Raw genomic sequence first — 17,598 nt, forward strand, 5'->3', positions numbered from 1 at the left:
GAGTTCAAAGTTATTGAAACTTACCTGATAGTCTGGAGTTAAAAGAGGGCATGGTTAGGCCCACTGTGGGCCCACTGGCACAGGCCCAGGTTGGGGCTCAATCCCCAAAGGATGTCGGGGTCATACAGGAGGCAGCCGATCAATGATTCTCTCTCATCACTTTTGTTTTTATCTCTCTCTCCCTCTCCCTTCCTCTATGAAATCAATAAAAATACATATTTTTTTTAAAAGATGTAGAAGGAAAACTGGAAGCAACTTATATCACAGAAGCCAAAGGCTTACATAGTAATTAACAACCATAAATGCCTAAGGTGTTGATTTAAATGAAAGTCATTGGTGAACTGAGAGCAGTCTGAATGGACTGATTGAGGATGGGCAACAGTCTCGTTGAATATCCATACAACAAATAAATAGTAAAAGAAATTCAAGAGTTAGAAGGGTTTGTTAAACTGGATGATCCTTTCCAGGCTCCTTCCAACCCTGAAATGATGTGATTCCAGATGCCCTCCAAGGAAGATCTTTCGAGATCCCTCAAGCCCTCCTGACCTGCTGGTGGCTCCCCACGTTGTTTACATGTCAAACCAGCCGAGTCTCTGCTTGCCCTACTCATGTCCCATGGAATAAAAATCCAGGGAACTACCAATTGCTATGTGGTCGGGACCCATGATGAAAACTAAATATCGCTTTCTTTATGTCATCACATAACCAACAGTTAAGCAATAAAAATTTGCCAGACTTTAAAGGAAGTGGTGGTTTAGAAAGCGGCTGAGTTCATAAGCGAATCTGCAAGTGTCAAGTTTAAAGTTAGCCTGAGAAGAAAGGAGTGGAGTTAAAGTCACCCGAGGGCCTGTTGGAAGGATTGTGCATTGTCCAACTACTCCAGACTTCATCCCAGGGGCCGGCTCAGAAGAGGAGGGTCCTGTCCACAGATCAAACCAGCAGGGGCTGACACACTCTGAGAGGGCCACGGGGAGCCGGCATGGCCAACAGCCTACACAATTGCCAGCACGCTTCTCTGGGTTTTGAAAAATGAAATTAACTTGTCGAGTAAAAAAAGAAATTGAAGGCAAAGATCAGGTTTTCCAACTAAGTCAGAAAGAAAGCATAGCAGAGATGTTTTTTAAATGCTGATTTAAGAAACAAGAGTTTTCGTCCTGGTTTAGTTACTATTAAAACGTGAATCACAACCCTTCTCTGCACTCAGTGTCTACACCTATAAAATCGGGGGTTAGAACTAGATGGTAAGCAAAGCTTCTGCTTCTCTAGTGGGAGTAGGGCGTTCCTAGCATGGGTTTCTACTGTGGAGGTTCTTAGTACACGCTACAGTCACAGAGTGGCTTGTTTAACAGCTGTCCTCCCACCAGACTGTCAGCCCCAGAGTAGGCACAAGCCTCTCTGTCCACCACTGGTACCCAGCACCCTGCAGTGCTCGATAGCTGCCTGTTGGAGGAAGTGAATACCAAATGCCAGCTCCAGTGCCTGGAAAAGGCCGCTCCAGGAACAGGTGACTGGGTATCAGTCCTTAAGAAGAGAGCCAAGAGCAGAGCCTCCCCCTTCACTTTGCCTCTACGTTTTTATAAAAGCCCAGCAATGGTCCATAATAACTGGTGACATCTTAAAACACTCCCCTCATCTCTACATAGAGCACTACCATCCTGTCTTATGACTTCCAGATAAACCAAAATTAGAAACTGCATCTCAAGTCAGTTACTTTGAAAAAAAAGAAAATACTGTTATGTATGTTTCTGGCATGTTCCGAGGAGGTTAATTTGACTTGGGGTGCTAGGAGGATGAACAAAAGAACAGAAAAGCAAATACTTTAAGATAAAACATTTTGTTTGTGATTTTCCCTATAGAATAGGTCACTAGGAGTGGGATTTCTAGACACTGAGAAACTCTATAAGTTTCCAGAGTTACCCCCCAAGGATTATTCACTTTAAAGTGATTAATTTGATATTATGTGAATTTCACCTCAACAAATTCTTTTATTTATTGATTGATTTGAGAGAGAGAGAGAGAGAGAGAGAGAGAGAGAGAGAGAGAAGAGAGAGAGGAAAAGAGGGAGAAAAACGTCAATTTGTTGTTCCATATATTTATGTGTTCATTGGTTGATTCTTGTATGTGTCCTGACCAGGGATGGAACCTGCAACCTTGGCGTATGGGGACTACTCTTTAACCAATTGAGCTACCCAGCAGGGGTCAATAAATTATTCTTTTAAAAAGATAGCATCTTAAATATATTTTTTTTCTTGTGAATATGCAGTTGTGTTTTTTTTTTAAAAAAAAAAAACCCTCTGTATTAAACATTTAATTGAATACAAAAATTAATTCTAAATTAAATAATTCTTTTTGGAGAAAGGCCCAGAAAAAGAAGATAGAGCTGCTCATAACTCATTGTTAACTTGCAAAGGCTTCTGCATAATGAGGTTCAGTCAAGTGTTTGATAATGAGCAGTTCATTTGGAGCTATTTTTCCAAAATAGAGGATGCTATTTATGAAATGATTCTTCGGGTATTTATAGTCAAATGCTAATCTTTGGTTTTTTATTATATGGGAAGACTCCTTTTTGAAAACCCCAAGTTGTGACTTGAGTAACTAAAGGAGCCTAAGGGTGCTTCTCACTGATGATGGATCCTTTCTCCTCCTCAGAGCCTATGCTTTTAGGCCAATGTCATACTTTGCTAGGGCCACCACAAAAGACATGCATTTCCTCCCAGTTCTGAGGCTAGAAGTCTGAGACCAAGGTGTCAGCAGATTTGGTTTCCCTTGATGCCTCTCTCCTTGGCTTGCAGAGGGCACATTCTCATTGCGTCTCCATATGGTCTCTTTCCTGTGTGCACACATCCATGGTGTCCCTCTGTGTGTCCAAGTTTCCTTTTCCTGTAAGGACACCAGTCACACTGTATGAGGGCCCACCCTGACAGCCTCACTTTAACCACTCATGTCTTCAAAGTCCCTGCTTCCAAATAGAGTCGCCTACCGAGGTACTGGGGGTTAGGGCTTCAACATGTGATTTGGAAGGTATTCCATTCAGTCCATAACAGGCAGTACCTAAACTGACCCAACAGATTACAAAAGTTTCAAATAATAGCACAATATTAAAATGGAATCAACCTTACCATTGGCAAAGACAGGCAGTTTCAAGATGTTTTTCTTATTTTGCTTCTGTCGCCAAAAGAAAAAAAAAATATTTAAAATAGCATAAAGATGCTTTTACTTTCCAAGAATCTAATTTTTTTGCTAGGCAAGGCCTAGTAATCAATGAAGTAATGAATCCTAATCAAGTTCTGGATAATGTTAATACTCTTTTAAAGTAATGGCGCGTTGTAGATTTCACTAAATGAATATTAGAAGACAGAGGGACTTATTCCCATTGGGAAATGCGTGACTTTTCTGAGCCTGATTCCCAATTTGTAAAGTAGGAGTGATACCCATCTTGTCTATACCCCTGGATAGTGTTGGAAAGACTTAGAAATAACTTATAAGAACAGTAGTTCTAATCTATGAAATGCAACATTAATACAAGGTGAAACTATTAATAATGACATCCAGTGTAACAAATGGCAGGTAATGTGATAGTTTAAACAAAAAACGTCCATGACTGTAAGCTTACCTTAAAGAAAGGGTTTATTGATCCAAATTCTAGCCAGAAAAGACCAGGTTCTGGAGGCATGTAGCCTGTACCGCCAGCAGTAGGGCTCGGTAAAAAGCACAACCATATCCGAGGCCCACTTTCCGAAGCTGACAGGAGCTTTTACACAGTATGTTTCCGGGAAGAACGATGTAAGTTGTTTTAAAAGAATTTACATTGGCTACTGATGAGGAAGGTGGGAAAAAGTGAGGGCAGGGATAGCCAATGATAGACACCCAGTCTGTAAGGGAGAAATATTTACTACTTTTGCTGGTTATGGGCGACAGTCCTGCAAGTTCATGCATATGCAGGATGCAGTGGCATTTGTGGTGGCTACAGAAGTTCATTCAAAGCTGTAACATTCCTTCAGAAAGGTGAGCGGTCTACTGTTAGTTGCCCCACAGCTATTAACTGATTAAATATCCATGTCTCTGTCGCCATAATTTAATTTAGGGCATCTCGGAATTTTTCTCTCGTCAAATTAAGTAAGAAGTTTGTGACAAAACGGAATTTTCGCGTGGCCTTTACTTTTTCATCTTGGTTTTACTTCAAGCATTATTGAGTGAGTTTAGAAGGAGTAGTGAGGTGTATATTTTTTGCCATTAAGCAAGCTGCTCCTTCCGTTAACTAAGAAAAAGAGTCTGGAGGTGGGGGGTTGGAAAAGGAAGGCTCTCAGCCAGATTCTAATTTTGTTTCTCTCTATGTATGCATTTTTTTTGGACTGAGTTTGAACTCAATCAGTACTCCTTTTGTGACGGAAATGTGTGAAGTGAAGGGGATTTGAGAATTGGACCAGTGTCTATGGCAACACATCGTTCTAAGAAACAGCAGTGCACTCCAGTACGCACTACCTGATGGCAAAAGAGAGGAGCTGGATGGATGTCTGCAGAAAGGTAGCAATCAGCTGCAATTTGCCTTCTGTAAATAAGGATTTTCTTTCTTTCAATGGAAGTTCAAAGCTTTTCTTTTTGTCTTTCCTTTCCACATAATGCTCATCAAGGAAGCGTTAGGCTCAGAGAAGAGTCTCACAATTGGTCATTGGTTTCTCTTTTCTCTCTTGTTAGTTGCATGTTGTGAATACTGTAGGAAGACTGAGTTGTTAACACTAATTATTTCCACCCGGATTTATTATTCAACTTTGAAAATGTCATTCCTCATATATCTCTTTCTACACTTTACTCTGAAGGTTCTAGGCAAGATAAAGATAGATATACTAAAATGTTCAATGAGCAAATAATGTCAGTCGTTCATAAATCCTCCCAGAGAATACAAAAACAACAAAGAATAATTTCCACATCATAATTTAAACTTAATATAACCCTGGTATCAAAACAAAATAAGGAATATACAAGAAAAGAAAGTTCCATGCCAATTACATTCATAAACATCAAAACAGGAATCCTGAAAATATGGTAAACTAAATTATGCACTGTCATCATAACCAAGTTGGGTTAATACAAGAGATGTAAGATTGGCCTAACATTAGAAAAAAATTTTAGTGTAATCAATGACATTTATAGATTAAAGGACAAAAAAAAAATCATAAGATCAACTCAATAGGTTGAGAAAAAGTATTGAATAAGATTTAACAGACACAATAAAACTTCTCCTAAGTCTCAGTTTTCCTTAACCTGTAAAAGGATAACTACAAAATATCTACAGCAAATATATATTTTTTAAAGATGTTGTCTTTAGTTTTCTTTTTTTTAATCTTCACCCAAGGATTTTTTTCCATTGATTTTTAGAGAGTGGAAGGGAGGGAGAGAGACAGAGTGAGAGAAACATAGATGTGAGAGAGAACTGAGGTACATGCCCTTGACCAGAATTGAACCCAGGACCCTTTAGTCCATGGGCCTACACGCTATCCACTGAGCCAAACTGGCTAGGGCTTTTTTTCTTTTTTAAAGGTTTGGAGGAGAAGTTGATGAGTTTAATGAGTTGGTTTTACTTTTTAAAAAATATATATTTTTATTGATTTCAGAGAGGAAGAATAAGGGAGAGAGAGAAAGAAACATCCATGATGAGAGAGAATCATTGATCAGCTGCCTCCTGCCCACCCCACACTGTGTTCCCGATCAGAACACAACCTGGGCATGTGTTCTAATAGAGAATCAAACCGTGGCCTCCTAGTTTATAGGTTGATGCTCAACCATTAAGCCATACCAGCCTGGCACAAATATTTTTTGTAATGGCAAAATCTTAAGTCTACCACCAGCAACAATCCTATTTAGCATTATACGAAATCCTAACCAGAAGAGTAAGAGTGAAATGAAATGAAAAAGAAATAAAAGTAACTGAGGTTGGGAAGGAAAAATGTAAGTTGTTTATTTGAAAATGATATAATTGTTTATATAGAAAAACAACAACAACAATAATAATAATAGTAATAGTAATAGTAATAAATCTATAGCCCTGGCTTGTGTGGCTCAGTTGGTTGAGCATCTTCCTGTGCACCCAGTTCCATTCCCGGTCAGGGCACATGCCCAGATTGCAGCTCAATCCCAGGTAGGGGACATGCAGGAGGCAGCCAATGGACATTTCACTCTCACATCAATATTTCTCTTTCTCTCTTCCTCTCCCTTCCTCTCTCTCTCAAAATCAATAAGAAAATATATTTTTAAAAATCTACAGATTACTGAATTAATGAAGTTATGAAATATTAAGATTAAGAAACCCATGAATAATAAATATTCAATGTTGTTTTTTTAAAAGATACTATTTACAGAAGCAAAAGCAACTATAAAGATATCATTTGCAGAGTCAAAAACTGTGAAGTACTTTAACAAGTGGCTCAAAGACTTTAACATAAAAAACACACAACTTGGAGGGCAGGGGAGATTAATAGGTGGAGCACAGAGGATTTTTAGGGCAATGGAAATACTTTATGATATAATGATGACTATATGTCATTATACATTTGACTAAACCCATAGAATGTACAACCCCAAGAGTGAAACCTAATGTAAACTATGGACTTTGGGTAATAATGACATGTCAATGTAAATGCATCAGTTATAACAAATGCATTACTCTGGTGGGGTATGATGATGGTGGGGGAGGCTTTGCATATGTGGGGACAGGGTATATGTGGGAAATCTCTGCACCTTCCTCTCAATTTTGCTGTAAACCTAAAACTGCTCTAAAAAATTGTTTTTAAATTTTAAAAAAACACACAACTTGGGAATGTTCTGGGGTAGGGAAAATTTTCTTAAGTAAGAGACAATGTGTGTAAATAATATAATAAAATATTTACATATTTTATTATATTAAGAATTTTTGTTAACAAATACACCATAAAGAAAATGAAAAGACAGGTAACAAACTGAAAACTTATTTGTGCAATCCATGTAAATCACAAAGGATTAGTATTTGGAATATATATAAGAATATGCCAATAAGAAAAAGACAACCCAATATTAAGAGGAGAATGCACATCTAATATATAAAAGAGCAAAATATAAATGACTTTGCACAGAAGAGGATATACAAGTAATTAATAAAATAGAAAAAAGATGAAACATTTCCTTAATAATTAGAAAAATGCCAACTAAAACCAATCAGATACCATTACCTATATTCCAGATTGGCAAAAATGAACACATCTGAAATACCAAATGTTGATGAGGATTTGGAACAGCAGGAATACTGGTGTACTGGAAACAATTTAAAAAACACTTGGTAGGAATATAACTGGAAACAATTTAAAAAACACTTTAGCTCTATCTGGCAAAGTTGAGTTTGCAAGAGCAGAAACCAGTATAAATTATTTATAGCAGCATTGTTTCTGAGAGAAACAAACAAAAACTAACAAACAAAAAATCATGTAAACAATATAATTGCTCATTAACCTTTTGCACTCGGATGTTGAGTGTGACTCGACACCGTTAGCATTAGAATAAAGGAACCGAGAAAAAAGCAAGCGAGTGCAAAGGGTTAATAGGTAAATGGATTTTTTTAAAGTGGCATGTTCAAATAACTATGTTCTATACAGCAATGAAAGAGTGAACAGCGATATGGGTGGATCTTAGAAACAGGACATTGTGTGAAAAAACAAGTCACAGACTACTTGGAGTATGAACATATTTATTCAAAGTTCAAGAAAAGAACAAATAAAATTAAACAACATACTGTGAAGGATACTATATTAATTTGCTAAGACTGCCAGATTTCCCACATATACCCTGTCCCCACATATACAAAGCACCACAGGTTGGGTGGATTAAACAGCAGGAATGTATTTTCTTTTCTTTTTTTTTTTAATTTATTTTTATTTATTTATTTTTTTAAAAATTTCTTTATTGATTAAGGTATCACATATTTGTCTTCATCCCCCCATTCCCATCCCACACCCCTCCCCACACATGCCCCAACCCCCCTGTTGTCCTTAACCGCTGGTTAGTCTCATATGCTTGCACACAAGTCCTTGGTTGATCTCTCCCCGTTACCCCCACCCTTCCCTACCCTCCCAGGAATGTATTTTCTTATAATTCTGGAGGCTAGAAGTCCAAGATCAATGTATGAGCAGAAATGGTTCTTTTGAGGCCCCTCTCCTTGCAGATGGCTGTATTCTCCCTATGTCTTTACATGCCCTTACCTGTGTGCATGTGTGTGTCCATGCACACAGGTAAGGGCATGTAAAGACATAGGGAGAATATTTCCTCTTCTTATAAGAACACCAGTCATATTGAAGTTAAGGCCCACCCTAATGACCTCATTTTAACTTAATTATCTCTTTAAAGACCTTATCTCCAAATACAATCATATTCTGAGGTACTGGGGCGGGGGTTAGGACTTCAACCAATGAATTTTGAGGGAACACAATTTAGCTACACACACACACACACACACACACACACACACACACACACACATGCAAAGTTATAAAAAAAAAACCCAAAAATAAATTAATTAGATAATCAAAATAGTGGGTCTTCTTGGGGCTGGGTGAGAGATGAACCCAGGAAAAAGCACACAGGAGACTCCAATGGTCTTTGTGATGCTCTGCTTATGTGAGTGCCCTGGTGTCCATTTATTGTGTCCATTAGGTATGTTCTTTAGTGTGCTTGAAAATTTCATAATGATAAACTTCTTTTAAAAAAGAAAATAGAAGGTACTTATATCAGGACAGCTTGTGCATGCAACAGGAATCTAACCAAATTAGCTTAGAACATGTGTTGGCTCAATATCTGAGAATATTAGAAATCGAGATGGCTTAAACATGGATGGATCCTAGGACTCAAATGTTGTCATCAGAGTCCTCACCTGCTCACTCTCTCCTCTCCTGCATACTTCCTTCCATTGACAGAAAGAAGTTCCTTTGGTTTTGAGCACAAAATTTGCTCAGTTTCCCTGAATATTTTTCATTGTTAGTTGTCATTCATATTTAAATTATTTGGGTTGCTCTACAGTGAAATAGCAAATTAGTATCCTGGACAAATTTTTATGCCTCCCCAATTCTTTTAAATCTATAAATAAAGAACATTTCAGATTAAAGTTATGGTTTTTTTTTCCTATTTCCATAGCTAAGTCATTTCAGACAATAATAGGGTCCTGAAGTTCATAGTCTCGTAGTTTTGAAATATGTAGCTAAGTCTATAAAAGATGCAGAGTAAATTCCTGAACATGTGTTAATTGTGAAAGTTCCATACTAGCTCATCTTTTAAAAATGTGTGCTATACCATTATTAGATAACAAATTCTAATATTCACATTTGTTTCTTTTGAAATATCTATCCATAACCCAGAAAAAAAGTAATTATGTCTAAATGACTAGATAAAATGTTTTCTTTTGGACTGGAAATATAATCACTCTAAAAATCCAATCTCAAAAATACTGAGCTTCAAATTAAAACACTCGGGGAAAAAAATTATCAAGAACAGAGAAATAGCCCTAGCTGGTTTGGCTTAGTGGATAGAGCGTCAGCCTGTGGACTGAAGGGTCCTGGTTTTGATTCCAGTCAAGGGCACATACCACATTCAGGAGGCAGCCTACTGATTCTCTTTATCATTGATGTTTCCATCTCTCTCTCCCTCTCCCTTCCTCTCTGAACTCAATAAAAATATATATTAAAAAAAAAGAAAGGAAAGAGAAATAAACAAAATAAGTTAAAAAAAATAAAAGAAATAGGGTGGGTGTGGGCTAGAAGGGGTCACTGGGGAGAAAAGAGGGACATCTATAATACTTTCAACAATAAAGATAAATTTTAAAAAAAGAAATAAGGACATTTACATGATGAAATGAAACTACTTTTGTTTGTTGTTACAATATTAAACCCAAATGGGCTCATGCAAACTTGAAGAGAGGTAACTTCAGGGCTTTCCTACTTTATAAAGTGGTGGGATTTATACCTCCAGAAAGAGACACTAGATGAAATGACAATTACAGAGGGCTCTCCTTGACAGTGGAAACATTCAAGAAGACTTGAACAAAGCACCTGAAAGGATAGAATTGGATCATATTTCTCTTCTTTATAACTCTTGAAGATATATTATTTTGCACACTGGTCCAAGAAGAAAAGAAATATTAAAAAGTAATTACAATACATTCAGCAGACATTATGCATAGTATGTACCAGGGACTCCACTTATTGAGCTCTTATTATGTGCCATGGACATGTTAAACTACAGTATATGCAATTTCTTCCACATTTTTCTCTGGATTAATTGAATTTAACTAGGACAAAACTTCTGTAAAGGAACAAAAAGTAGATCAGTGGTTGCCTGGGGGCAGAGGAGGGAGTGTAGATTGGATGTCTTTTATTTTTGAAATTGGATTTTTGAGATTGATGGGCTTGCCTAATCAACAGCAAACATTTTGTAGTAGTCATTTACATATAATTTCCTTTTCAGGCTATGGTTGTTTCAAAAGAAAAACCTAAATTTAAGAGGAAACTTTTCAGAGTAATGGTAGTGTTTTAAAACTAGATGGTGGCTTGCGTGCTTCAGGTTTGAGTGTTGACCTATGTACCAGAAGGTCACGGTTCAATTCTCAGTCAGGGCACATGCCCAGATTGCAGGCTCATCCCCCAGTTTGGGGCCTGCAGGAGGCAGCCGATCAATAATTCTCATCACTGATGTTTCTCTCTCTCTCTCTCACTCCCTCTCTGAAATCAATAAAAAAAATTTTCAAAAAAAATAAATAAAAAATAATCAGATGGTGGTTATGAATGACTTTTACAAAGGTTTTCCCCCAAATCCTATGAATTTAAAAATACAGCCCAGCATAGTATTGAAACTTTGAACTAGTATTAAAAACACTTCTGTGTACCAGCCTTTACATGAAATAGGTATTTGTGCATGAAAAAACGTTTCTAAAGAACAGTTATAAAATTTGATCTATGTTTTCTTCACTTTTTTTATTTTACAGTTAATAATATATTGCTAGAATTTTTAAAACCCAAGCAAAATATTTATGTCTAGAATAAACATTTAATTCTATTTAGTAGACATGTTGTAAGGTGTCATATTTAATTAATAACTACAGGCACAGATACAAAAACATCTATCTTGGTTCTTGCAGTTTATGCAAATTTCATATAATTATTCTCTACAGAGAGTTCATTTAAAATAATTTTTTAAACTTTCATTTGCATTTATTTTATGCTGAATTTATTCCCATAGCCATTAGTTTTTGTTTCTTCAATTTTTTCTGGGGTATCTTTTTCTTCTGTGCCACCTCCTCTTCTGGTTTAGGAACCATCTGCTCTTTTTCAATAGGATCACCTCCATGTGGCAGGGAGAGCTTATGTGGGGGTTAATCAGCCAATGAGCTTTGTAAATTCTGCACCATTTCTTGGGGGTTTTATTCACCTAGATGTGCTCAATGACTAGAGAATCTACATCTAAACCCTTAAGTTCAGCATTACTCTCTGCACTTTTAAGCATGTGCAGTAAAAATTCAGCTCTCTTTTTGGGCCACTGACCCTGTGTCCAGCCCCAATTTTTTGCTTGGGCACACCTACCAACTCCAGAATTGTAATGACTGAATGGCACACATTGCTTCTGCAAAGGGACATCCTTCAGATACTTGGTGACTTTTGAATATGCATACCCTTGATGGCCGGGGCAGTTTCACAAGTGTTCTTAAAGTGAACATGAAGATTTGAACCTCTTGATTTGCATGATTTTATAGGATTATTTCAAGTGAATAGCGAGCCATCAAGCCATTTATAGGAAAAGCTAAAATAAAATTTCTTTAGCCCTGGCTGGGTAGCTCAGTTGGTTAGAGTGTTGTTCCAATATGTCAAGGTTGGGGGTTTGATCACTGGTCAGGGCACATACAAGAATCAACCAATGAATGCATAAATAAGTGGAACAATAAATCTCTCTCAAACAACAACAACAACACACACACACACACACACACACAAAAAAAAAAAACACCCCACAAAACAAAGAAAACTTGCTTTAAATTATGTATTTTCCTTATTGTGAGCTACATAACATGATCCTTAATATCATATCACAGAAAGCTACAACTTGATAAAATTTGACTTAATTTTACTGCAAAATGTTTATTCAACCTCTAGGTCTGTATCAGCTAAAATACAATAAAAAAGTAATCACTTGTGTCCTCAGGAAAGTAAGTGACTTCATGAACTCACATTTAAATTTTTTTTTCATTAATTGAGGTACCCTGATATCACAAATAGGAACAGGTGGAGTCAACTGTAAATCTGTGTTTATGTCAAACTTGCCAGATGCTGAGAGAGAAGTATAGGGTATAACACAGGCTCCTCTAGGCACGGGTGCTTTGCACACACTGTTAGCTCTGTAGCATAGCTTCATTCATCCCTCAGATCTCAGTTTTGGCACCTCTTCTGGTAGAAAGTCTTTCCTTAGCTCCCAAATTAGATCAGACTTATTTGTTGTACTCTCTCCTAGAGGCATTCATTTCCTTCAGAGCATTTCTGTGGTTTGCGATTGTATAATCATTTAACTTAATGATTATACAATCGCAAACCACAGTTCTATCCTACAGGGGTGTTCTATCCTACTCTATGTGTCTGATTTTCTGAGTCATCTCAGACCTACCCTCAATCCTACCCTCCAGGGAAGCAGAGCCCCTGTCTGGCTTTGCTCTTTATTGAAGACTAGAGGCCTGGTGCATGAAATTCATGCATGGGAGGGGAGTCCCTCAGCTCAGCCTGCACCCTCTCACAATCTGGGACCACTGGCTCCTAACTGCTCTCCTGCCTGCCTGCCTGATCTCCCCTAACCACTCTGCCTGCCTGCCTGATTGCCCCTAACCGCCTCTGCCTCAGCCCCTGCCTCAGTGGCTTTGGGAAGGACGTTCATAATGACATCTGGAAGGTCATTCAGTGTATTCAGCTGTCCCATCTACTTAGCATATTATGCTTTTATTATTATAGATATCTCTTTCTCCTAACAAGCACCTGGAACATAGCAGATGCATAATGTACTCACTGAAGAAGGAAAAGAAAAATATACTAAATTATTTTCCTAGAGCCACCTTTCCTCAGGTCCAGCCAACTTTACTAAGAGCAAATGGGACCCTAGATGGTTTGGCTCAGTGGATAAAGTGCAGACTGAAGGGTCCTGGGCTCGATTCTGGTCAAGGGCACATACCTTGGTTGCAGGCTCAATCCCTGACCCTGGTCTGGGTAGGTGCGGGATGTGTCTCTCTCACATCGATGTTTCTCTCTCTGTCTCTCCCCCTCTTTTCCACTCTCTCTAAAAATCAATGAAAATATATACTTGGGTGATGATTAACAACAACAGAAAAGAAGAGCGAATAGGGATGATTAAAGTTACATATTCAGTGCCCTAAACTAGCACATCAGACTTGCAGAAGAATCCTGCACCAGAGGAAGCTGAGGATGGCTGCTCAAAAGCCAGCCCTTCCATGTGCGATTTCCCTGATAGTTCCTGGGGACTGTTGCTACGGTGATAATGACTGTTCCATGTCATTTTCTATCCACCAACAGTAAGAGAAACTTTGCAGTTGAGATATCGTTTAACAGATGGAGTGGTTTCCATTGGACACTAAGTACTGCTACAAATTTTAAAATAAATAAATAAAGTTACATATTCGGAAAGCCATCTGATTGTGACCATACGCCTTGAAGCAAGTCCATCAGATCTGTTCTGGGATTTAAATTTTCAGGGGATCACACAGGAGGACAAACCCTTGGAGGTGCAGTTGTCATCTGGAAGGTCTGAGGCCCCATGGAGATGGGCTGTCAGCTTTTGTTCCATTGGGGCTTTTGGGTCTATGCTCTCTGAGTTATGATCCTCCAACTTTTCTTTAAATCCCATGAGCTACTCCAAAATTTTTAATTTTTCTTAATTTAGTTGGAGTTCATTTCTTTTGCCCATAGCCAAAGATCCCCAGCTGTTATATCTTCCCACCTCTTTTACTATGATAAAATGTAAAGACTTCTACATTGCATACTTCTCAAGACTAGGGATTAATGCTGTAAGTTTCAGAAGAGCAGCTGAAGGAATATACTACATTTAACCAATGCAAATGCTCAAACTAAATGGTTGTTTCCACCTGTGGTTTTGAACTCACCCAGAGCACGGCCTTTTCTAGCCACCCCCCTTTTGCATCTCTAGCACACCTTCCTGCACCCCGAATCCTCCTTCATTTTTCATCTGAGCTATGATGTGTGGTTCCTTTCACATCCAATGACACTTCATCAAAATTCAAACAGCTTTTTAAGCCCCAAACCCCTAAAATATAAAACCGCAGTCTCATGAACTCACTCATTTCTCTCTAGGTTCTTACCTCCACCTCATCCTTCCTCCTTCCCTTCTATCAGAATAACATACTCCTTCTGCATCAAGGCCACCTGCCACCTCCCACCTGTCTGGTCTCTTGTAGTCCCATCCTTTCTGTCACAGCTAGCATTCATTGAGCCAAGGACAGTTCCAAACACTTGGTGTGAATTACCTCTTTAAATCCTGAAAACATCCCTGTGAAGTTGGGAGTATTATTGCAAATCAGGAAAATAAAGCTCAGAGAAGTTAATTAACTTGAGTAAGTTCAGTAAAGATTGGGTCAAGACAATTTAACTCCTGAGCATGTGCACTGGAACATGTTTTTCTGCCTCAATATATTTTTTTCTGCCTCAATATTTTAAAAATTTCTCAATTTTGTTCAAATCAGCACCACCACCACCAATGAAAAATTTTCTTGATCCTACATCTTCCTGTGGCCTTTTTCTTTATCTTCCAGTTTTCACTGAATCCAGGTCCAGGGGCCACTTGGGCCACTTCTCAGCTTTTCTCCTACTTAATCGCTGCAGTACTAGTCATGCCAACCATTTCCTCATTAAAATTAGGGGCTTTCTTGGTTTCCATGAAGCCTCTGACACTTGCTCTTTCTCTCCTTCCAGGACCACATCTTCTCAACCACTCTAATCAATTCCTTTTTCTTTTTCTGTCACTCCTTAAACATTGGAATTTCTAAGAGTTTTATCAATAAAAGCCTGAAACTCAATTTTCCCCTGCCCCCGACCCCATTCACATCTTTCTATCCTTACTCCTTGTTCTTGTTAAAGCAGCATATGTCACCCAATCTGCCTCTCCCTGTCTCCCCCCACACTCTCATCCAATGGTCAGAAAATCCTGATAGTATTTTTCCTCTGTAGAAGTTTAATTTGGGTCTTTTAAATATATATATGTTTTTGCTGATTTTAGAGCAAGAAGAAGGGAGAGAAAGAGGAGAGAGAGAGAGAAACATCATTGTGAGAGAAACATTGATCAATTGCCTCCCGTACGAACCCCGACCAGGGACTGAACCCAAAACCTGGGTATGTGCCTTGACCAGGAATCGAACTGGTGACCTTTCAGTACACAGGACGATGCTCAACTCACTGAACACTAGCCAGGTTGTTGAAAACTAGTGTATCATCTATATCTCTATGTCACTTTTTAAATATATGCAATAGTTGCAATAACTTTTTATGTCATTCTCTGTTAATTCTAACGTCTGTGTGGGTTACCAGCCAGTTTCAATTGATTGATTATTCCTCTCATGTGGACCATGTTTTCCTACTTCTTTGTATGCCTGGTCATCTTTAATTGAATGCCAGACATTGTAACTTTTACCTGTTGCATACTGAATATTTTTATATTTCTATAAATCTTCCTGAGCTTTGTTCTGGCATGCACTTAAGTAACACAGACACAGTTTGATCCTTTTAGGGCTAGCTTTTTTGATTCGTTAGGCAGGTCCCAAGCAGTGTTCAGTCTAGGGATAATTATTCCTTAGTACTGAGAGAAAACCTTCCTGTTTGATCTGCCCAATGCCATGAATTATTGGTCTTTCTAGCGCGGCTGATAGGAGTAAGTACTGCTCCTGGCTCTGCAGGATGCATCAGGCACTGTTCACTCTACAAGACTTGGCCTCACACATGTGCTGATCAACACTCTACTGGATCCCGGAAGCATCCAAAGCAGATGTCCAGGCTCTCCCTCTCTGTTAGCGCTCTCCTCTCTGTCCTGTGAACTCAGTCCTCTCTGCTCTGTCCGAGGAACTCAGCTGTCCTGATCTCTCCAGACTCTTAGCTCTATCTCCTCAATCTGGGGGACCACGAGCCCAATAGGGTTTCCCCTCCCTTGCAACACAGTCTGGAAACTTTCTCAAGGCAGTAAGCTGGGGCAATCAATCATAAGGCTCATCTCATCTGTTTCCTTTTTCGCAGGGATTTCTGTCCTTTGTTGCCTGATGTCCAGTGTTTGGTAAGCCATTGTTTTATATATATTGTTGATTGTTGTTTCAGGTAGGAGGGTAAAGCCAGACTTGTTTTCCCATACTGACCAGAAAAGGAAGTCTATGAAATCTAATGGATCAGCTTGTCTCAAACGTTTGCAATCCATTTTTCTCACTTTACCAGAGCCTCATTTTTTCCCTAAAATATTAATCTCTTGTTATTCCCCTGCTGCAGACCCTTTTATAGCACTCCGATTGTTTATGCCTTCATGACGAGGTCCCTTCCCATCCCTCTACCGCCTCCACCCCTGCCATTTCCCCGTATGTTCCATTGGCTCTAACCAAATCAAGGTATTTATAGTCTTCTCCATCCCACTAATCAGCACTTACCACTAAGTGCCTATCAGCACTTACCAGCACCTGCCTCCAGGTCTTGGCCCACATTGTTTCCTCTGCCTGGAATATTCTTTCTCATCTCCCACCAGGTGAACACTTCTTTAACCTAGAAAATCCTTTTTAGCACATGTAAACTTTTGCCACCGAGTAGAATTGCTCCCCTGCCTATTGTACCACTATGAACTAAATATTGTGCATGTCCATTTTTACAGCACTTATCACTCTGTATTATATATATTTGCTTATTTCTCTGTTTACACTAATATACAGAACATTCTAAGAGGGTAAAGAATGTACTTTCTTTATATGCCCACTGTTCAATTTATGCAACCAATAACTATTTAATGAGCTCTTCACCATGTCTGGGCATTTCCTATGTCCTAGAGATACAGCATTGAACAAGACAGAGTCCTTGCCCTCATGGATTTTACATGGGGGTGAAAGAGGCAGTTAATGCACGTAGAAAAGTACAGCATGTTTACAGAACAGAAGAAGTTAGGATGTTGTTACCATCATCTGGGGAACAGAGGTGATATTAGCTTGGAATAGGATGAGGGAGAAGGGGGAGAGAACTGGACCCACGTGAGATGCATTTCTAAGATAAAGTCAATGGGCTTTGTACGTGGGTTTGTTGGAGGTGAGAAGGGAAAAGAAGAAAAAGGATGACTCTTATATGATAGATGCCTAATTAACTCATGTGTGAATAAGCTCCTTGACAATTGAAAATTAGTTTTAAAAAGATGAACCTATGGATTTGATTCAGAATCTAAGTGGCCAATATTATCAGGACATTAGCCTTATACAGACTAGTTACCAGAGAATAGTAAACATGGAGCAAAATGGGTGAAGGTGGTCACAATGTACAAGCTTCCCGTTAGAGTATAAATAAGTCC

At 38.6% G+C, this 17,598-nt stretch overlaps 1 non-coding gene and 1 pseudogene across 1 annotated transcript; one reads left to right on the forward strand and one right to left on the reverse strand.

Annotated features, from left to right (window-relative positions):
• Positions 1–11,227: 11,227 nt before the first annotated feature.
• LOC114233319 (60S ribosomal protein L17-like) lies at positions 11,228–11,788 on the reverse strand (annotated as a pseudogene).
• Positions 11,789–13,406: 1,618 nt separating this feature from the next.
• Positions 13,407–13,653, forward strand: LOC114233327 (small Cajal body-specific RNA 13). The gene has a single exon (XR_003619479.2). It is a non-coding gene; the product is annotated as a small Cajal body-specific RNA 13 (non-coding RNA).
• Positions 13,654–17,598: the final 3,945 nt, after the last annotated feature.

Source organism: Eptesicus fuscus, chromosome 18, assembly GCF_027574615.1.
Source record: "Eptesicus fuscus isolate TK198812 chromosome 18, DD_ASM_mEF_20220401, whole genome shotgun sequence".
In the NCBI taxonomy this organism is placed as follows: Eukaryota; Metazoa; Chordata; class Mammalia; order Chiroptera; family Vespertilionidae; genus Eptesicus; species Eptesicus fuscus.